General features: G+C 45.7%; 5 non-coding genes across 5 annotated transcripts; 3 read left to right on the plus strand and 2 right to left on the minus strand.

Annotated features, from left to right (window-relative positions):
• Positions 1-4,974: 4,974 nt before the first annotated feature.
• Positions 4,975-5,047, minus strand: TRNAV-UAC. The gene has a single exon. It is a non-coding gene; the product is annotated as a tRNA-Val (tRNA).
• A 254-nt stretch (positions 5,048-5,301) lies between these two features.
• On the minus strand, positions 5,302-5,374 carry TRNAV-UAC. Its single transcript has one exon. It is a non-coding gene; the product is annotated as a tRNA-Val (tRNA).
• A 250-nt stretch (positions 5,375-5,624) lies between these two features.
• TRNAR-UCU lies at positions 5,625-5,711 on the plus strand. The gene is given in 2 exon segments: positions 5,625-5,661; positions 5,676-5,711. It is a non-coding gene; the product is annotated as a tRNA-Arg (tRNA).
• A 392-nt stretch (positions 5,712-6,103) lies between these two features.
• On the plus strand, positions 6,104-6,186 carry TRNAL-UAA. Its single transcript has one exon. It is a non-coding gene; the product is annotated as a tRNA-Leu (tRNA).
• An 11,244-nt stretch (positions 6,187-17,430) lies between these two features.
• On the plus strand, positions 17,431-17,503 carry TRNAK-UUU. The gene has a single exon. It is a non-coding gene; the product is annotated as a tRNA-Lys (tRNA).
• The last annotated feature ends 3,196 nt before the right edge of the window (positions 17,504-20,699 follow it).

The following is a 20,699-nucleotide window of genomic DNA, read 5'->3' on the forward strand; positions in this document are numbered from 1 at the left end:
AACTTGGCGAGACGTCGTCTCTTCAATAAATCAAAAACTAGCCGGGCGTGGTAGCGCGCGCCTGTAGTTCCATGTACTTGAAAGGCTGAGGCGGAAGGATCGCCGGAGCCCAGCGGGTCGAGGCTGTGGCGGCCGGGAACGTGCCACTGCACTCCAGTCTGAGCGATGGAGTGAGACTCCAACTCAAAAAAAAAAAAAAACAAAGGTGGGGAGGCGAACTTGTACACAGAGATGCACATAAAGGGAAGAAGATGTGAAAATATATAGGGAGATGACAACCATTTCCAAGCCAAGGAGAAATGCCTAGCAAACTGAGATTGGATGTGCTTAGCACTTAGCATTTTCTTAAAATGGCCCTAAGGAAAAGCTATATTGTTCTACCCGTGCTGTACCAGACTTATCTGCCAAAACATTAATAATAACAATAGATAAGATTCACATTGTGTTTATCATGTTCAGATCATCTGAAACATGAACATATAGTAATTCACTAAATCCTCTCAAGAATCATGTGAACTATTATCCCCAACTTGCAGATAAGGAAACTGGCACAGAGCAGTTAAGCAACTAACCCAAAGTCATGGTATGTGCAATGCCAAGGTCACACAACCAAGAAAAGACAACTAGACACTGAACTTTGGTTTGCTTCTAGAGTCACCATGTTGTCTATAGCCTACATCATGCTGCCCAAAACTATGTCCTTTGTGAGCCTGGAACTAACCCAACCTCAGGAACACAGAAAAGCAGAAGGAAAGAGATTTGATGAGCCCAAGGAGGACAAGCAGAAAAACCTGCGTCAGCAAAATTTCTGGGAAGTTCTAAGGAACGGACATTAAGCAACATGTAACAGGCAAGACCAGTTTAATTTCTGGAATCGGTGTGATTTTGCCGAGCTGACTGATGTATTCACATATACCTCAATCCTCCAGAGTGTTTCATAAAATCTCTCTAAAGACAAAAATGTAACCAAAAGGCAAATGGCAAGTCTGAGGACTACATTTGCAAAACATGTCCTAAATCTAAAGCTACAAAGAGTACCTAAAAGGTCAGTAAGAATATATGGTAGCCTGGAGTGCAGTGGCACGCTCACGGCCACCTCAGCCTTGACCTGCTAGGCTCAGACCATCTTTCTGCCTCAGCCTCCAGAGCAGCTGGGACTGCAGGTATGCGCCACCAAGCCAGCTCATTTATTTTATGTCGTTTTGTTTTGTTTTATTTTATTGTGGAGATGAGGTCTTGCCGAGTTGCCCAGGTTGATCTCAAACTCCTGGGTTCAGACAGTCCTCTTGCCTCCGTTTCCCAAAGTGCTGGGATGACAGATGTGAGCTACCGGGACCGGCTAAATGCTCTTTCTTTTCTTTTCTTTTCTTTTTTGAGTTGGAGTCTCACTCTGTCGCACAGCCATCAGTGAGTGACACACTCATGGCCACGGGTGTTGAACCCCTGGGCTCAGGCAATGCTCTTGCCTTGGCCTCCCAGGGTGCTGGGATTATAGGCATGAGCCACTGCACCCAGCTAAGTGCTCCTTCTAAAACACAACTGAATACCTCGCATTCCTTCTGTCTCATTACTCTTCTTTGCTCTCCTCTGCCACTGGAGTCTGAACTCCTTAGCAGGCATCAGGTTCCCCTTGATCTCGCCTTAACCTAAATTTCTCCCACCTCAGCTCCCATGGAGCCTGTGACCCCTGTTCACATGCACCTTCACACTTCTATGGTTTTGCTCATAGTCCCTTGTCATTCTGGGATGGACTGCTCCCTCTCCCCCACAAAAAGGAAAAAAAAGACTATATTGTTAACAAAAAGATGCCAAACTCTGTAAAATAGTTTTAGATGGTTTATTCTCGAACGAAACTTGAGGACTTAAGCCCAGAACACCCACCCTCAGGAGGTCCTGAGAAAGTGAGCCCACTGTGGCCAAATGGTGACTTGGTTATATACATTTTAGGAAGGCAGAAATTACAAGAAATGACAGATCAATACATGTGAGACTTTCATTGGTTTGGTTCAGGAAGGAGAAACATTTCCAAGTGGGGGCCTGCAGGTTATAGGTGGATTCAAAGATTTCATGATTTGTAATCTGTAGTCTCTGTCTAAGAAATTTGAGAAATCAGTAGCGGAGATGCCTTGTTAGATAAGGGGATAGAAAACTCCAGGTTTGTGGATATGTAGATGAAGCCCTGTATAGACCAGATTTCAGAGAGAATGGATGTGTCTAAAAGGCTCCCCAGAGTCTGGGAATTCATAAGAGATGGCTTTGCAAATCCATAAACCTTTATTTGCTATGTTATATTATGCCAGAGTCAGGCTGGAGAGCAAACTTTAGGATATAGGGTAATAAGGTAATAAAACCTTGTCTGGTGTGTCCTTGTCAGGCAGTGACTCTCCGCGCCTCTTAGGAATTTAGGTAAGAGGCGGGGAAAAAAATCAGGTTTAGTCCTCAATATTAACCATATGAAGGGGGACTCCAAAAAAAAACGGAATTATGTTTTGGAGAGTGGAGCCCTTGTAATTCAGGCTTTCCCAGATAGGTAAGTGTTCTAGGAACCCATGGGCATCAGTGTACCAACTAGCACTGTTGTGTGAGGCTGCATTCGGCTTCAGTGAATTTTTTAAGGTTCTTTCAGGGCCTTTGCCCATTTCATGATGGGTGATTTACACGAACAACCAGCCCACATCATGCTGAGTGTTCAGCAGTTTTTGATCAAAAAACAGCATGCCCCCTGTGCCTCACCCTCCCCATTCACTAGATCTCGCCCCAAGCAACATTTTTGTTTGTTTGTTTCCCTGGATAAAAAAAGTCCTCAGAGGACCTTTTGCCCATATGGAAGAAGTGAAACAAAAAAATGGCAGAAACACTCAAAGGCATCAAAATTGACAAGCTCAAAAACAAGTGGAAAAAGTGACTCAGTGGGTGTATTGCATCAAATGGAGAATACTTTGAAGGTGACTAAAGTTTAAACGTTTAAGAATAAATACATCATTTTTCATAAATAAATTCTGGGGGTTTTTTGGTGCCCCCTCGTATAATAGAAAATTGGACAAAAGAAGTGAAGTGGGAAGGAAGGAGGTTTGGTTTTAAGCACGTAAAAAAAGATTCAACCTCACTCACAATAAAAGACACATTAAATAAATCATTTTCACCTTTTAAACAAGTAAAGATTCAAAACTCATTAATTCTGTCTATTTGAAAGAGACTGAGGAAAAGCAAGGGCTCTCATGTTGGTGGGAATGTAATTTGATACAGGCTCTGTAGGGTTTTTCCGGTGGTTAACTGGGTTGTTTGTTTTTAAGACAAGTATCTTGCTCTGTGGCCCAGGCTGGAATACAGTGGCGCAATCATGACCTACTGCAGCCTCAAATTCCTGACTCAAGCAATCCTCCCACCTCAGCCTCCAGAGTAGCTGGGACTACAGGCGCTCAGTACCATGTCCGGCTAGCAATTTTATTTTGAAATGGGGTCTCGCTATGTTGCCCAGGCTGGTCACAAACTCTTGGCCTGAAGTGATCTCCTGCCTTGGTCTCTCAAAGTGCTGGGACAAGGACTTTTGTGTTAAAATAGCAGCATTTCTAGAAAATTATCATATATATATATGTTCAGCAATTTTCTAGGACAAAAAGGCAATGCTCCGCCTGCTTGGGTTGACACTCTTCTGTTCCTGAGAGTGGTGGAACCCTGGGAAATCACTTTGCCTTTCTGTGCTTCCTCTTCCTCATCTATAAAATGAGACAGTTAATAATAGTCATCATAAACTTAAGTCCACTGAGACTCGGGCCACCCACCTAAGTGTCTATTCAAGATTTTATAATTATTATTCAGTGTATTGTTTTGTCTAAAACCAATGAACGAAAAAATTCACTACAGCATTGTCCCTAAGACTGGATACAACTTAACTGTTTACCAAAAAGCACAGACTAAAGAATTGTGATATATCAAAACACAAGAAATGAAAGGACCAGTGAGGACACATTAATGAAATAGAAAGACTTTTCAGAATATTGTTGGGGAAATAGAAGCAAGTATGTACAAAATACAGAAAGCATAAGGGAGCTTAAAAAGCATCTGTACGTTTACACTGGCGAATGCAAAGGATATCTCTGGAAGGTCACAAAAGATACTGCTAACAATTAAAAGATGCCAGGGAGGCATCTCTGTAAAACACGGGGGAGGGGGGGGTGCATATTGAATTCTTTACCTTGTGCATGAAATTAAATTTCAAAAAGTATTTTTTGACCGGGCTTGGTGGCTCAACCTGTAATCCCAGCACTTTGGGAAGCAGAGGCGAGTGGACTGCCTGCGCCCTAAGGTTGGAGACCAGCCCAGGTAATTTGGAGAGACCCCCCCCACCCCCCTCTCTACAGTAAAAAATAAAAATAAAAATTAGCCGGGGGCGGGGTGGCGCGCGTCTGTAGTTCCTGCTACTCGGAAGGCTGAGGCGGAAGGATCGCGGGAGCCCAGAAGGTCCACGCTGGGGTGGCCGTGAGCATGCGTGCCCCTGCACTCCAGCCTGGGCGGAGGGAGACTCCAACTCCAAAAAAAAGAAAAAGGAAAGAAAACGTCTTTTTACATTTAAATATATGTGTGAGGCCAGCAGGTTCAGAGTTAAGCAACCAAGAGGGAACGGCCTTCGTGATGTCCTTCAACTCAGCGGGGGCCACTTGCAAAGGCCCAATCAGGGTCTCGGACAAAGTAGGCAGTGATGGAAGGGGAAGCCCCCAGGGACCCGGAGGCGGGCTGGCCGGGCTGGCCGGCTGTCGCGAGGGCGCAGGCGCAGCAGCGCACCTGGCTCCCGCCAAGCGGAGCGGTCTGCACCTCCCAGAGGGGCCACACGGCGGCAGCCTCAGAAGCGGCCTAAGAGGAACCCGGCTGGCACCGCGTGGGGAGCCGGCACAGGGACGCCGGGGACACGGTCGCCTCTCGCTTCCTGGAACAAAAGACGCTGCACAACTCGAAAAACGGAAGGCAGCCACGACCTGGTTCCACTGGGGCTCGAACCCAGGACCTTCTGCGTGTAAAGCAGACGTGATAACCGCTACACTATGGAACCGCACGTGTCGGCGGTGCTCCAGGCCTCAGTACTGTTTGTTCACCAAGACATTTCAATCACGTGGCCGGCGACTGAGATTTGAAATCCGTGGATCCCACGCGGAGAAAAACTTTCAGAAGGATTTCGGGCTTTCCAGCGCTCCGAGAGCGGAGACCGCAAAGACACCGTGGAAACGGCTGCGTCTCCAACTTCCCGAAGCCAAATCCAAGATCGGGCTTGTAAATCCTGAGAAGGAAAAAGAGGGAGCCCCGCTGTGGTTCCACTGGGGCTCGAACCCAGGACCTTCTGCGTGTAAAGCAGACGTGATAACCGCTACACTATGGAACCGCGTGCGACGCCTTGGCTCCAAGTCTGGTAGTTGTGCACAAGGCCATGTTCACAACGTGAAATCAGCCACTTGCTGCTCCGCACGGAAGACCGAAATGCTCAAAAGAGTTCAGACTTTCCGGTACGGCTCTCATCGACACTTCTCGGCGACATGAGTTCCGCTGTTTCCGGTGGAAAGAAAGCCCCCCGCTTTCCGGGAGCACAGGGTTCCCGCTCTGATGTATGCCGCGCGGAGGAAACGCGCATGTCTGGCTCTGTGGCGCAATGGATAGCGCATTGGACTTCTAGACAAGGTGGAGGAATTCAAAGGTTGTGGGTTCGAGTCCCACCAGAGTCGCTTTTATTTTAATAAGGGGTAGAAAGAAACGAAAAGTTTGGAATAGAGAATAGATAAGACAAACAACAACAAAAACCCTGCTAGTTAAAATATCCGGTCTGACTTGCCCGTTTTGAAAAGGAAGGAAACGATGCAGTTCCTAGTTATGTCCCCTCTCTTGAAGGTGTTAGGGATCCTGTTTCTCGAGTCTTTTCTCAATCACGTTCCTGTGGCTCCGGTAATGAGATAAAGACATTATCGAGATAGGATAAAAGTTACCAAGTTTCTTTTTTTTTTTTTCCATGTTATTCCTTTACACAAAGAATAAAAACCAAAAAAAAATTTTTTGAGACTTTTTAGTCATTCAGTAGTAGTACCCGAGTTATGGAAAACAAACGCCAGTTCAGCCAATAACCAGAATGGCCGAGTGGTTAAGGCGTTGGACTTAAGATCCAATGGATTTGTATCCGCGTGGGTTCGAACCTCACTTCTGGTAAAAAGAGGTGGCTTTTCCAGGAGAACGCTTTCTCCTCTAAATTCCTGAACGAGTATTTTGCAATCCTAGGCATCTAGATAACAGTATTCGTAGTAAATGTCTTTCTGCTAGACACTGAAAATACACGAGACCTTCAGAATTTATGGTTTGGAAAATAGAAAGAAAACTTCTGCGTGAAACCATTGGTACTTGGTGTGAATGAAGGGACAGAGTGAGAGGCACATTGTAAAAACATTCACTCTTAATCGGCAGTTATTTCTTGAGGTCCTACTATGTGCCAAATAATGTTCTAAACACTGGGATGGTGAGGATGCCCCTTTTTTTGTGTGAAAGCAAAACAAAATAACAAAAAAGACAAGGTCCTTACCACCAAGATGACTGCCCAGTGGTATTTACATGACAAAGGGACAGGAGAAAGAGATGTTAAAATAAACAGACGACATGAAAATTCCAGATGGCAATAAGCACCATAGAGAAAACAAGGCAGCACAATAAAGTGGCATAGAACTTTCTCAGGGCAAAGATTTTATCTGGTTATTAAAATCTTTCACCTAGACAGGAATGTTCTTCCTCTCTACCAAGCAAAATCTTCCAATGACCAGTTCTGCCCCTCCCTCTCCAGAAAAGAGCATGGCAAGGGTTCAAGCGCTCAGTTACATTCCTGAACGCATTCCTGAGCGCTAATAAAAGGTGCACTTCCCCTTATCGCCTATGCTCAGTACACAGAGAGATATATTCCCGAGCACATTCCTGAGAGTCACCTTATCTTCTATGCACTCCCAGTAAAGCAGCTTCAGGGGGTCCTTAACGTCCCTGCAAGACTTCCCAATCAACTGAAAGATGTAAATCCCCATTTGCTCTCTTTTCTTAGTCACCATAGGTATGAATAATATAGTATCAGTGCAGTCGTAAGTCTTGTGGATTATATAACTTTTGTATTGAAGTGATGTCTCAGGCCTTGTAAACTCCATTTACTCTGCGGCAAACTTGATTAACGCTTCTTCTAGGACCTTACTGATAAAAGCTGTGAGATACCTCAGGTATCTGGCACCAGGAAGTATGGACCATAAAATGTCACTATCGGTAAAATGTGGCTGTAACTTAAGTTCTATACAGTGCTCTGCTGTCATATGGCTAATGTATAGGTACCAACAACTCTGAACTTATAAAAGAGGACTGTAAAGCTGGGCACGATGGCTCAAGCCTGTAATCCCAGCACTTTGGGAGGTCAAGGTGAGAGGATTGCCTGAGCCCACAAGTTCGAGACCCGCCTGGGCAACTTGGCGAGACCTCATCTCTACAATAAATCAAGAAATTAGCTGAGCATGGTGTCGTGTGCCTGTAATTCCAGCTACTTGGAAGGTTGGGGCGGAAGGATCACCTGGTTGAGGCTGTGGTGGCTGTGAGTGTGCCGTTGCACTCCAGCCTGGGCGACAGAGTGAGACTCCAACTCAATAAATCATTAAAAATTTTTAAAAGAGGACTGTAAAGCCTGAAAGGTGAGCAGGACCATTTTAGAAAGGACTCGAGTCTGGAATCCAGAAATAAACTTCTTTCTGCCTCTCGATTTATTGGCATCGAGGATTAACAGCTGAGCATGTACTTGGACCCTAACATTTCCAGATGTGGGAAGGGGGCTGAAAAGAAAAGCATTATGGAGTGTTAAATGAAATACAAACAGCTCCAGTTAAACAGGTCTATGCTACACTATTAACACTTGATACAGTTATACAGCGTGAGACATTTGGTCTTAGTGTTTGGTGCCTATCAGTCTGGTCATCCATGGAGAACAAGAAACAGATCTTCACGCTCTCACTCATTCAAAGCTGTACTCAGCAGCCACTGTGTACCTGGCACTGGTATGAGAAGTGGAGTTTCACAGGTTTTGAGAGGAACGGGCCAAAGGTTAATAACTCCCCCTGGAAATGACCTCAGGGCACAGGTGGTTTCTTTCCAGGGGGCTGGTTTTAGTTTTCTTGGTTGAATGCAGACTTGTCAGCTGATGCTTAGTTTTCATATCTTCATTTGTGAAAACTGAACCTGTTACATTCGTGAATGTTCAATACCAACAACGCCTCCTTCAAAACAAAGAGGCATGGAGGGACCTCCTCTGAGGAAGAAGTTTGTGCTTTTAACATTTCTCTGCTGGATCCTTAGAATCTACCGTGGCTCTACAGTGGCTCATGTCTGTAATTCCAGCACCTTGGGAGGTGGAGGTGGGAGACTTGCTTGAGCCCAGGAGTCCAAGGCCAGCCTGGACAACATAGTTAGACCCTGTCTCTACTAAACACACACACACACACACACACACACACACACACACACACACACACACACCACTAAGGAGGCTTTGATCTGAGGGGCTATCTATGCCATTTTAGAAGATTTTAACAGATCCTCTTTTTTTAAGTCATTTTATTACACCAATAATATATTGTCGGGAATGGGGAGCAGTGTGATATGGGGAGCAGACGAGCACTGTCACTGCAGCAGGCCTTGAGTAAAGGCCCCAAGCAAAGGCAAGGTCTCGCATCATGGCCCCAAGCTCATAGGCAAGGTCTCGCTCAGAAGCTCTGCATCCTAGCCAGAGGCAGGCCGTGAGGGCTGCAGCCTGCTCCACGAAACGCCGTCTCAGATGCCCACACATCCGGGTGCACATCGTACAGATAAAGCCTTAGCCACCACAAGATAACTGTGAAACAATTCACCTTTAGGTAGCAACAAATTCCGTTATGACTCCCTCACAGACCTTGAATCCCTTCCAACTTCCCTTGTGCTTGATTATAAAATAAACGTGCTGAGCTAGTTTGGAGCCACTACTCCATCAGAGGAAAGTGTCCCACCCGGCCCCAGCTTTTCTTTATGTCTTTGTGTCTGTGTCTTTCTTAATCTCTCGCCACTCTCTCTCGGGACCCTCAAGGCAGCCGCGCAGGCAGCAGCATCTGGCACCCAAACTGGGACCTGAGCACGAGAGAACTCCTAATCTCAGGTGAAGAGACGTTCCAGAGAGGTGCACCTAAAAATAAGGGAAGGTAAGGAGCGGATTTAGTTTCAGCTGGGGGTAAAACATGGGTAATTGGGTTCCCAAGAGAGGAGTCTGTATGTCCAAGTAGTAAAATAAAATCTATGCTTCGGGCAAGAGGTTGCCCGGTTAAAGGTTCTCAGTTACAGGAATTTTTAAGCTTTGTGCAGGAAACATTCCCTCGTTTCCCTGCTCAAGGGACAGTTAATTTGAACACTTGGAATGCTGAGGGGGCATTACATGGCAGAAGGCCCTGATAAGGTTCCCATCCCTATTTCATTCTGTGGTCTTTGATCCGAGATTGACTTGACCCACAGCGAGAGGACGCTTGGGTACCATGAGAAACCATGGCCAATAAGCTGCCTCTGTCTGCACCACCACCCCCTCCACCTGATTTGCCACTGCCACCTGAGGCTCCCCTAAAAAATAGGTGTGAGTCAAATGCAGGGTCTGAAATGGACCAAGGGATCCATGACTCCAATGATGACTTGGATCTTAAAGAATTTGTCAATCTAACCTTGGGTGCTCGGCCAAGGCTAAAGGCAGCCCTGCCACAGCCTGCGGTGTCTCCACTGCAAGAATGTTTACAAAAGACTCGCAAAGAGCGGGAGGATGTAACTGGCTTTCATTTGTACTTGGTGGTTGAGCAGCCTGATACAAACAACCCAGGACAGGGAATTTGAGCACATCAGGCATTTTCTTTTAAAGTTGTAAAAGATTTAAAGGACGCCGTATCTATGAACGGTCCCACTTCTCCATTTGTTCCCAGTTTGCTTGATAATATTGCTGCTGATACTATTCCTCCTCAAGATTGGCAGACTTTAGCCAAGGCTTGTTTGAGTTCCGGAGATTGTTTATTATGGAAATCTGATTGGTATGATAGGAGCCATGAACAGGCAGAGAGAAACCAGGCTCATAATGTTGCCATCCCATTCGATATGTTGGTGGGGCAAGACGCCTATGATGGCGTTCAACAACAACTGAATTATGTTCTACAGTCCTATCAGCAGATCAATATCTGTGCTACTCAAGCTTGGTGAAAATTGCCTACTACAGGAGGAAGATCCCAAGACCTTAGCAAAATTAGACAGGGGCCCAAGGAGCCCTATGCTGACTTTGTATCGCACCTATACCAGGCAGCCAGCAGAGTCACTGGGGACCGTAAAGCAAAGACTATCATAGTTAAGCAGCTGTCCTTTGAGAATGCTAACAAGATATTTCAGTGGGCAATTCAGCCACATAGAGCCAAAGGGACTGTTACTGACTTTATCCGCTTGTGTGCAGACATAGCATCCTCCTATATTCAAGGCGCACCCCTAGCTACAGCCCTCAGAGAGGTGCTTGGTCCCAAGAAAGCCAATTCTAAATCTAAACAAACATGTTTTGCCTGTGGCCAACCAGGACTCTTCGCTAGACAGTGTTCTCAGCTCCCACCTGTTCAAAATGCTCATCTCCCATGGGGAACCTCAACCCCACATCAGCCTGGGATTTGCCCCCAATGTAAAAGGGGAAAACATTGGGCTAATGAGTGTCGATCCAAAACAGATGTAAATGGTTGAGTGTTTACCCCACAGAAGGGAAACGGACCGTGGGCCGACCCCATCAAGCAGTGGGCATTGCTCAGGTAACTGAAACAGCTACAATTGGCTACACCCACTCTGAAACAATTTTTCACCTGTTCTGTACTTTACAACAGATAATTCGGGCTTGCCAATTTCCTTATTGTGTGGGCCATATCCATGCTCATTCAGGACTCCCTGGCCCCTTAGCTTTAGGTAATCAAGCTATAGATCATTTGACAGCAACCGCAGCCTATAACTTCTTACACAGCTGCATAAGCTTCTCATGCCATGCATTATCGAACTGCCTCAAGTCTCTGAAAAGAGTTTCACCTTACTAGAGAACAAGCCTGTCAAGTCATTTGTCAATGTCCTAGCTGTGTTATTCATTTCCCTGTGCAGCCCACGGGGGTTAACACCCGAGGACTAAGAACCAATATGTTATGGCAAATGGACGTTACCCACATTCCAAGCTTTGGTAAATTACGAGTTCATGTAATTATAGATATAGTGGTTTTATTTTGGCCACTGCCCGCATGGAAGAAAATGCTAAGCAAGTAATCTCTCATTGTTTGGCAGCCTTTACTTTCCTTGGTAAGCCTACCAGTATTAAAACTGATAACGGCCCAACTTACACTAGTGCTGCCTTTATACGTTTCTGCCAATCTTATTCTATCACTCATATTATAAGAATTTCTTATAATGCTCAGGGACAAGCCATTACTGAGCGTGCCAACCAAACTTTAAAAAGACAAATATTAAAACAAAAAGGGGGAGATGGGTATTATCGTTCCCCCCATTACCAATTAAACTGTGCATTATTTACAATTAATTTTTTGAACTGTGATGAACATGGCCAGACACCTGCAGATAGGCATCAGGCCTCTAATCTTGGACATCCTATGGGTCCAGTAAAATGGAAGGACCTCCAGAGTGACCAATGGAGGGGACTCGATCCTGTGCTAATGTGGGGCAGAGGATTTGCTTGTTCTTCCAGATGGAGCCGATAAACCTATTTGGCTTCCAGAGAGAGTCATCCGACATGTTGATAGACTCAACAGAAAGACTGGAACCCAGATTCAAAAAACTGAAGATCTCCCCACCAGTCCCAGTGCAGCTGTCCAGCCAGAAAGAACCAGAGAGTTCCCCAATGACAAGACGGAGGCCCCGATGTCCTGTGGCCACTACCAAAAGAACATCTCCACCCACATGGGGCCAGGTGAAATCCCTGACTCAAAGAGCTCAACAGATGGTTGAGGAAAATAGGGGACTAAGTTCCCCCCAAGCCTTGTTCATGGCCATGCTATTCATTGTTGTTTTGTCAGGTTGGTGGAACAAGGGGAAATCCTTATTGGACTTATCTCCCAGACCCTCCCATTCTCCAGTCCGCTACTTGGGCTGGTGGGTCAGTCCCTGTCTTCACCAATGATACTTATATGTTGAGAAGACAGTTTGATAAACATAGTACTGCTGACCATAGTACAAATTTTAACTTCATGCGAACTAGTCATAGCCCTCCTATTTGCCTTTCTAACACCCCTAAGTTGGGTTGTCTTAAGATGAGTCAAGAAAATAAAACCTCCTACAGGGCTATACAAATAGCTAACATTTCAGGCCCCTGGGAATAATAAAATATCTGCAAACCATATCTAAGTGGAGGTTCCCTAGTTCTACTTATAGTGTCTCCCAGGCTCACCCCAATATCCCATACTGCCCTAATAGCACAGGAATAGAGCTTGGAGACTTCCCCAACTGGATAGAAGGTGCCACTCCTGTGCCTACGGTCCTAAACCTTACGGGAACCTCCCTCTTAATCTATGATTGGTCTCACAGACTGGACCTCTCTCATCCTAACCATGACCTCATTTCCCCTAGAGTTTTGCTGGCAACATCCCTACTACTTCCCAAGGTGACATCCAAAAGGAACTGTGGTGGCTCACCACCTCCCTTGATTTTGTTAACTTTACTGATGGGTCATTGGTCGATCTGGCAGGAAGCTGTGGTACAACCACCCCCTGGTCCAGGCCTGTGTCCAACCTCCTTATGTCTTTGTAACAGGCTCTGTTAATGTCATCCCAGTAGATAATCATTATGCGTTACAATGTAACTCTTGTTATCTTACAAATTGTGTCACCCGCCATAATGCGGGACAAGACATTATGGTTTTACACCAGCCCCCCTTGTTATGATTCCTACTAACATATCAGGCTCTTGGTATGATGATGCAGGACCACAGGCACTTCAGGAATTATACCACCCTCTTGCTTCCCAGCCTCATGAGGTTGTTGGATTAATGATTTTTGAATTGGTGACCTCAATTTCGGTCATCGCTTCTGCAGTGACTGCCACTGCTGCACTGTCTCAATCCATCAAAATGCCGAGTTTGTCAACACTCTGGCTCCAAATACCTCCAAGGCCCTACAACAATAAGAATCCATAGACTTAAAACTAGAAACAAAATCGAATGCCTTGAAGGCTGTGGTCATTGGATTGGAAAGTCAGATAAACAGCATGAAAATGAAACAATGGCTACGATGCCATGTGTCATACAGTTGGCTTTGTGTTACTTGTGTTTCTTATAATAACAGCCTTTGGAATTGGGACTTAGTTAAAAAAACACCTCCAAGGCATATGGAGCCACAATAGATCTGCTCAAGCTCCACCACAATATTCTAGTCATCTAGAATAGCCAAGATCCTATCTTACAACCTTCCCAAATAGCACAAAATCTTCTTAATGATCTCAAGGGATTCAATCCCTTTAATATGTTAAAACATTCTGCTTGGTATATTCTGAGTCTTTTCATATTTGCTCTAATCCTCCTTTGTTTTTTGCCAGTCAGATGCGGAATCCTCCAGTGCCAATTCAGAGCCACCGCAGTAGCTGTCCATCACCTGCATTTAGAAAATAAAAAAGGGGGAGATGTCAGGAGTGGATGTGATGTGGGGAGCAGACGAGCACTGTCACTGCAGCAGGCCTTGAGTAAAGGTCCCAAGCGAAGGCAAGATCTCGCTTAATGGCCCCAAACTCGTAGGCAAGGTATCGCTTGGAAGTTCTGCATCCTAGCCAAAGGCAGGCTGTGAGGGATGTAGCCTGCTACACAAAACAGTGTTTCAGATGCCCACACATCCGGGTGCACATCATACAGATAAAGCTTTAGCTACAACAAGATAACCTGCCAGAGTCCAGCTCCAGCGGGCCAGGGTTTCCTGAAAGAGGGACGGCGTCAGTGCAGGAGAAAAAACTTGGACACTAACTCTGCTGCAAGCAGGACAAATGCCGATTTATTGTCTTTTCCAACTCCTTTTATACCCTACATGTTTTTTGTTTTCAAGGCAATCAGTTACAATTTAATGGACCAGACAGGCAGTGTATCTTTATTCATCCTGTTTTGATCTTAAAACATTATCATCCTAAACTATAAATTTTATAAACTTCTAACATTTTTTAATGATTACCATTTCTTAATGTCCATACAAAAACTTATTCCTATAACTATTACATTATAAGTCACTACCAAGTTCTAAGCAATATAATTGTCACAGATTAGCAAGTCACACCTGTGCCCTTCTCACAGCAATTTGCAACTAGCTGGGGTAAAACAACATTCTCAAGTTTTCTTAGTCACAAGTTGGCCTGACTAGTTTGCCCTAATTTCACACCTGGTGTTTACAATCTGTGTTAATTATTTCCTGCCAGAGAGAATGAGCTTCAATGTTTGTAAAACAAAAGGCCTCTCGGGCTCAAGTCATCTCAGTTACAATCTCTAACCAGAATTACAAACCCCCTTAACAAAGGGAAGTAAAGGCAAGGGTGCTGTAACATTTATGTGATTGTTAATTTTTTAACCATAATATACCACATGTAGAAGTTAAGAAATTAAGTAAATACAATTTTTGCATTGGCACTCTTCCTAAAAATACAAACTGTAGCTTCTCAAATTTCTCCAATTAGTCACCAAATCAGAAGAAATAAAATCCTACAAATAATTATCTACCTGCACATGATATTTAAAATCTCTATTGATAATTTCCTGGCAAGGCCAGTGAGTTCCCTGACAAACATTAAATCGAGCACTTTCTGATTTTTCACAATTCTCCCAACTACAACGTTTAATCAAGTGATTGCATGGTTTAATACCAGGAGGACAGGGACGTGGAAACCTAGGGAGAAATTCAAATGAAGGGAAGGTAATTTTTCATGAATTCCCCTCTTGCCTTTTTGCAAGGGGTAGTGGAGGCGTGAGTGGAATTTTGCTTTCCATCCTCGGACTATACAGAACTTTTCAGCTGCACCAATAACAAAAGTAGAAGAAGCAAGGGTCTCAGCTGCCCAGGCTCGCTTTGCAACCCAGGGTCTTCAGCCCCCTGGACTTTGTCAGCAGGCAGGCCTCATGGCTGGCTCCCAACAATAACCGTGGAACAGCTCGCCTTTTAGGTAGCAACATAATTCCATTATGGCTTCCTCACAGACCTTGAATCCCTTCCAACTTCCCTTGTGCTTGATTATAAAATAAACGTGCTGAGCTAGTTTGGGGCCAGTTCTCCTCCATCAGAGAAAAGTGTCCCACCCGGCCCCAGCTTTTCTTTATGTCTTTGTGCCTGTGTCTTTCTTAATCTCTCGCCACTCTCTCTCGGGACCCTCAAGGCAGCTGCGGGCAGTGGCATCATATAAGGAAATCCAATGATACAAGTATGCATAAAGAAAGTAATAAGAGCTCCCTTTCACACATTTCATTGTCACTCCTCAAAAGGTAGCTATTTTAAATCATGGCCTTTGCAGCAACTTGAATGCAGTTGGAGCATCATACTAAGTGAAATATCATAGAGACAATAAACTGAATAATGCATGCTCTCACTCATAAGCAGGCCCTGGATACTAGTCACACTAGCACAAGGGTGGGATCGGTAGTTGCTGGACATTGCTAGAGAGGCAGGGAAGACGGAAGGAAGCACATGGCAACACAAAGGGTACTTGGTCCACTACTCGGTGGGAGCCAGCTTCACCTGCCCAGACTTCACCTGCATGGAACCTACTTATGTAGCGAAGCCTCACTTGCACCCCACAGCTCTAAAGTAAATATAAAATGTTTTAAGGTGGCCATTTTTATTAGATTGTTTTCTATTTTTATAGATCTCTGATGTATATGCAAAAACATATATAACTATATGTAGATATTTAAAGGATATATGTATCAGTATGTTCATACACATAAATCCTTTCATTTTTCAGAGTATTACATCATACATATAGTCTGGCACATTATATTCTTTGTGCTTAACATAACATGGAAATCTTTCCTTTTTTTTTTTGAGTAGGAGTTCTAACTCTCTCACACAGGCTGGAGTGCAGTGGCAAACTCATGGCCACCACAACCTCGACTTGCTGGGCTCCAGCAATTCTTCAGCCTCAGCCTTCCAAGTAGCTGGAACCACAGGCATGCGCCACCACACCCGCTAATTTTTTGATTTATTGTAGAGACAAGGTCTGCCATATTGCTCAGGTTGGTCTCAAACCCGAGCTCAGGCAATCCTCTCACCTCCACCTCCCAAAGTGCTGGGATTACAGGCCTGCGCCACCGAGCCCGGCCATATGAGTATTATTTTTTAAATCTTTGCCCATTGTTCTCCCAATCTATTTCTCCACAAAAGAATGCAAACCTCGTCGTTCCCCCACACAGTGGAGTCTCTGAAACTCTCCAAGGAGAACAAAAATGGGCGGAGGTGCCACCTCACAAGATTCCGAATTCTCCCCCTTTCAAGGGATCTTATCCAATGCCTTAAGGAATGGCACGGCGAAGACATTAGGAAGGAGTAGGATGAATTACGGAATTGACAGACGAGGTCCCTCCGGGACACGGCTGCCAGGTAACAGGACTCCACAAAAAGGTAAAATTCAGGCTGTAGCTTTCCCGATCAAAATCTTTCCAGGGAAGCTTCAGGAAAACGATCAGATGCTCCAGCTAAACGTCGTTTCCCGTTGGCGATTCCCTTTACTGGGAATCCTCCTTCCAAGCCTTCAGAGGCCCAGTCCCCGTGCACTGCTGGGTTCAGGCATCACCACCCCCTGGAAAACCTGGCTGACCCCTTCCATCGGGTGCCTGCCAAGTCCCGCCCTGTCAGCAAAGGCGGGCCTCCCACCCTCAAGGCTCTGGATGGGAGGCTTCTCTTTTGCATGTCTTCCGGGCCCACTGAGGCGGAGGCTGCAGCTTGGCGGCCCCAGAGCTTGCTTTGTTCCCAGAGCTTGCTTTGTTCCTAGAGCGCAGGATGCACTCAGTCGGTCGCATCCAGGATCGGAAACCTGATTATTCATCCTTGTGCCAAGTCTGGAATTAGAAATCCCGCTGCTCACCCGGAGGCTCGTTCAGAGGTGTTCGATCTGGGGGATTCCTCACGGGAAGTTCCTTTGGGGGCGCCAGGGCTTGGGGGCTCTGCCGGCGCGGGAAAGGTACAGCTGGCGGCGTTTTTTGAGGCTTTATAGCCATCTGTGATGGGAGGAAAAGAGAAATAAAAAATCGACTTCGCCGACGCCTGCTCGATTTCGATTTTGCAGGTTCACCTCTCAAGGAAGCAGGAAAGACTTGGGATTTTAATCCTATAGGGAAGAATGTGGCCACGTGGCCTATTGTACTGTGGGTGGGCTCCGGGCCCGCTCCCGGCCAGGGCCCGGATAGCTCAGCCGGTAGAGCATCAGACTTTTAATCTGAGGGTCCAGGGTTCAAGTCCCTGTTCGGGCGAGTGCCCTTTTAGGCCCCAGAACAGATGGGTCCAGGGCAGAGCTGAACAAGTTGGAGGTTACGCAGAACCTGTTTGGGTCTCTCCTAGAAAGCAAGTGAGTCGACAAGACTGGTGTTTTATGCCTAATAAAAAGAAAGAGGAGGAGAGTAAGTACCAAGTTGCTTTGTCTTCGGATATGCTTTTCCTTAAAATGTATTTCCTAAAAAGAAATACGTGTTTCTTCCTAACGTATTTCTTTTATTTTCAAAACACAAACACATGTCCAAGAAAATCGCACGCTTGTCGGTCATTGGCAAGAATTGTGCAGCTTTTTGGCACTGAGGTTTTCAGACGCTTTTTATTAAAAGTGCGTAAGAAAACCAAACCTCCAAGAAATATTTCAGATCCAGACACGTGAAGACGCATAATTATTCCATACGCCTCCAGCTAGGCTACTGTTCTTCGCCAGATGCCTAACGGGCTGGCGGGTACTTGACCTGAGTCTTGATGTGAAGACAAGTGCTTTTGAAGACGACTGTCTTCCCGTCCGTCCTCGATATGGTCATTTGCAGCCAGTCGACTACATTCATTGGATTTCTGATTCCTTTAAGAGGCCGGTACTCTTTGCATCCGCACAATGCCTTCATAAATACTGTGGTCTCGTTAGGGTTCTCGTCATACCCTAAAACTCTCTCGAGTCTCGGCACGTGTTGCTCAAGAGACACGAACAGCCATATTTCAAAGGAAAGGCACTCGCGAAAGCCCTGGGATCGAACCAGGGGCCTTCCGATCTTCAGTCTAAGGCCCTCCCAACCGAGCTATTGCGGCAAAGGGACACGTGCTTTCCGCCCTGTTGAGGAAATATAACAGGAAGACTCCCGTTTCCCCTCATTTCCACTCTTCCAAGTCTTCGTTTTATTTTTCACACCTTGCTGTTTTTAGCTCTGAGGTCTTGAGAGCAGTGAGCGAGAAAACTGAATTCCTGTTGCACAAGGACACTTTCACCTCCTGCCTGACAAGCTGCTTTTTATTGCTTCTCTTTATTGTCTTAGGCTTTTCTCTACCTCTCTCCAGGGCCCTATTAAGAAGAAAACTAAGAACGGACTGGGTGTCCAGCACGTATCTGCAGGGTCGCATTCAATTTCCACCCTCCTCCACGCCTTCCTCAAGTTGCTATTATAATACCATAATTTTTAAATGAAATAATTAATATTGGCTCCGAATCACCCAGAACGGAACCAGAGTTATCCTGGGACTCCAAAACCTGAAAGGTCGTGGTCGAGACTTTGATTTTTTTTTTTTTTTTTTGGTCTATCCCATTTCACCAAAGCCTGAAAACCCTGGCTGGAGAGGGAATGAACTGCAGGAAGGAAAGGAAGAAAGACTAGAAAGACCCAGTGCTCCCACATCTTGTCCTATCTCACCACAGCCTGATCTGTTCTTGTTGGAGTAAAGAGGTTCCACCTTTCACGATTCCCAAAACTGAGCCGGGCTCGGTGGCTCAGCGGCTCAGCCTGTAATCCCGCGCCTTTGGGAGGCTGAGGTGAGTGGATTGCCTGAGGCCGCGGGTTCGAGACCCGCCTGGGCAGCGAGACCTCATCTTTACCAAAAATCAGCCGGGCGTGGGAGCGCGCGCCTGTAATTCCGGCTACTCGGAAGGCTGGAGTGGAAGGATCGCCGGAGCCCAGCGGGTCGAGACTGCGGTGGCCGGGTGACAGAGTGAGACTGGGTGACAGAGTGAGACTCCAACTCAAAAAAAAAAAAAAAGATTCCCAAAAGTGCACTTGATCACTCTCCAAGGGGCTTCCTCAGGAAGAGGGGAGAAATTTCAAGTGTTTGCCACAGACCTTACCTGTTTTGCTCCCTGGAAAACCTTCGGCACCCCATTATCCACTTTCCTCGAGGTCTGCCTTCCTGTACATACCATTCAACCCACATGAATGCAGGCTTATGATCTTAGGCATATTTGTTTATTTTTATTTCTTTATTTTTTTTGAGTCGGAGTCTCACTCTGTCATCCAGGCTGGAGTGCAGTGGCCTGTTTCTTTAAAATAGTTCCTTAGGTGCATTGGTTCATGCCTGTAATTCCAGCACTTTGGGAGGTGGAGGTGAGAAGATTGCTTGAGTCCAGGGGTTCGAGACCAGCCTGGGCAACTTGGTGAGCTCTCATTTCCACAACAAATCAAAAAAATTAGCCGGGTATTATTATTACACGTGCCTGTAGTTTCAGCTACATGGAAGGCTGAGGTGGAAGGTTCACTAGAGCCCAGCAGGTTGAGGCTGTGGTGGCTGTGAGTGTCAAAAAAGAAAAAAAAAAAGTGGTTCCTTACCTGTTTCAATGTATATCATTTTGTTTCATTGTTACATTGAAAATGTTTTCATAATTTTAATAATCTTGTTACAGGTCTTTTAGAATTTGTTTAGCAGGTTTTCCAGTTTTCACTGGGAAAATAAAATAAAATAAGAATTACAGGGGATGGATGGCGCATGTGGGGGGTGTGAAAAAAAGAATTATAATAATGGCTACTGTGTATTGAATGCTTGCTTTTAGAGTGACTCTACTAAGCACTGTGCGTGCATTATCTCATGTAACTGTCACAAGCTTATGAGATGGAAACTCTTATTATTATTATTCTCTTTCTTCTGAGGAAGCTGAGCTTCAGAGAAGGGGTTCTGTGTGGACCTTGGGTAAGGCATTGCTGTGGGAAGGGTGAAGACTTTGCCTCACACTTGAACACTATCTTCATCTTGGCCCCTCTCCACTAATCAGGACTGGCTGGATACCATAGTCCTTCTGCTAAAAGGTCCTTCAGCCCACACCCTCAGCCCACACCCTCAATGAGATCAAGACCGACTTTCTCCTGTTGCCTGGCTGAAGCAAGGAGGGCCCCATCGTTAGCCAAGCAAGGGATGCACCTGGCGCCTTCACCGCACAGGGAAAATTAGTTCACCTTGGTGACCTTACACTTGAGCTTTTATTTTTATTTTATTTATTTATTTATTTTTATTTATTTATTTTTGAGTTGGAGTCTCACTCTGTCACCCAGTCTCTCACTCTGTCACCCGGCCACCGCAGCCTCGACCCGCTGGGCTCCCGCGATCCTTCCACCTCAGCCTTCCGGGTAGCCGGAATTACAGGCGCGCGCTCCCACGCCCGGCTGATTTTTGGATTTATGGTAGAGATGAGGTCTCGCTGCCCAGGCGGGTCTCGAACCC

Source organism: Carlito syrichta, unplaced genomic scaffold (genome assembly GCF_000164805.1).
Source record: "Carlito syrichta isolate Samal-C Ts95f unplaced genomic scaffold, Tarsius_syrichta-2.0.1 Scaffold314765, whole genome shotgun sequence".
Classification (NCBI taxonomy): Eukaryota; Metazoa; Chordata; class Mammalia; order Primates; family Tarsiidae; genus Carlito; species Carlito syrichta.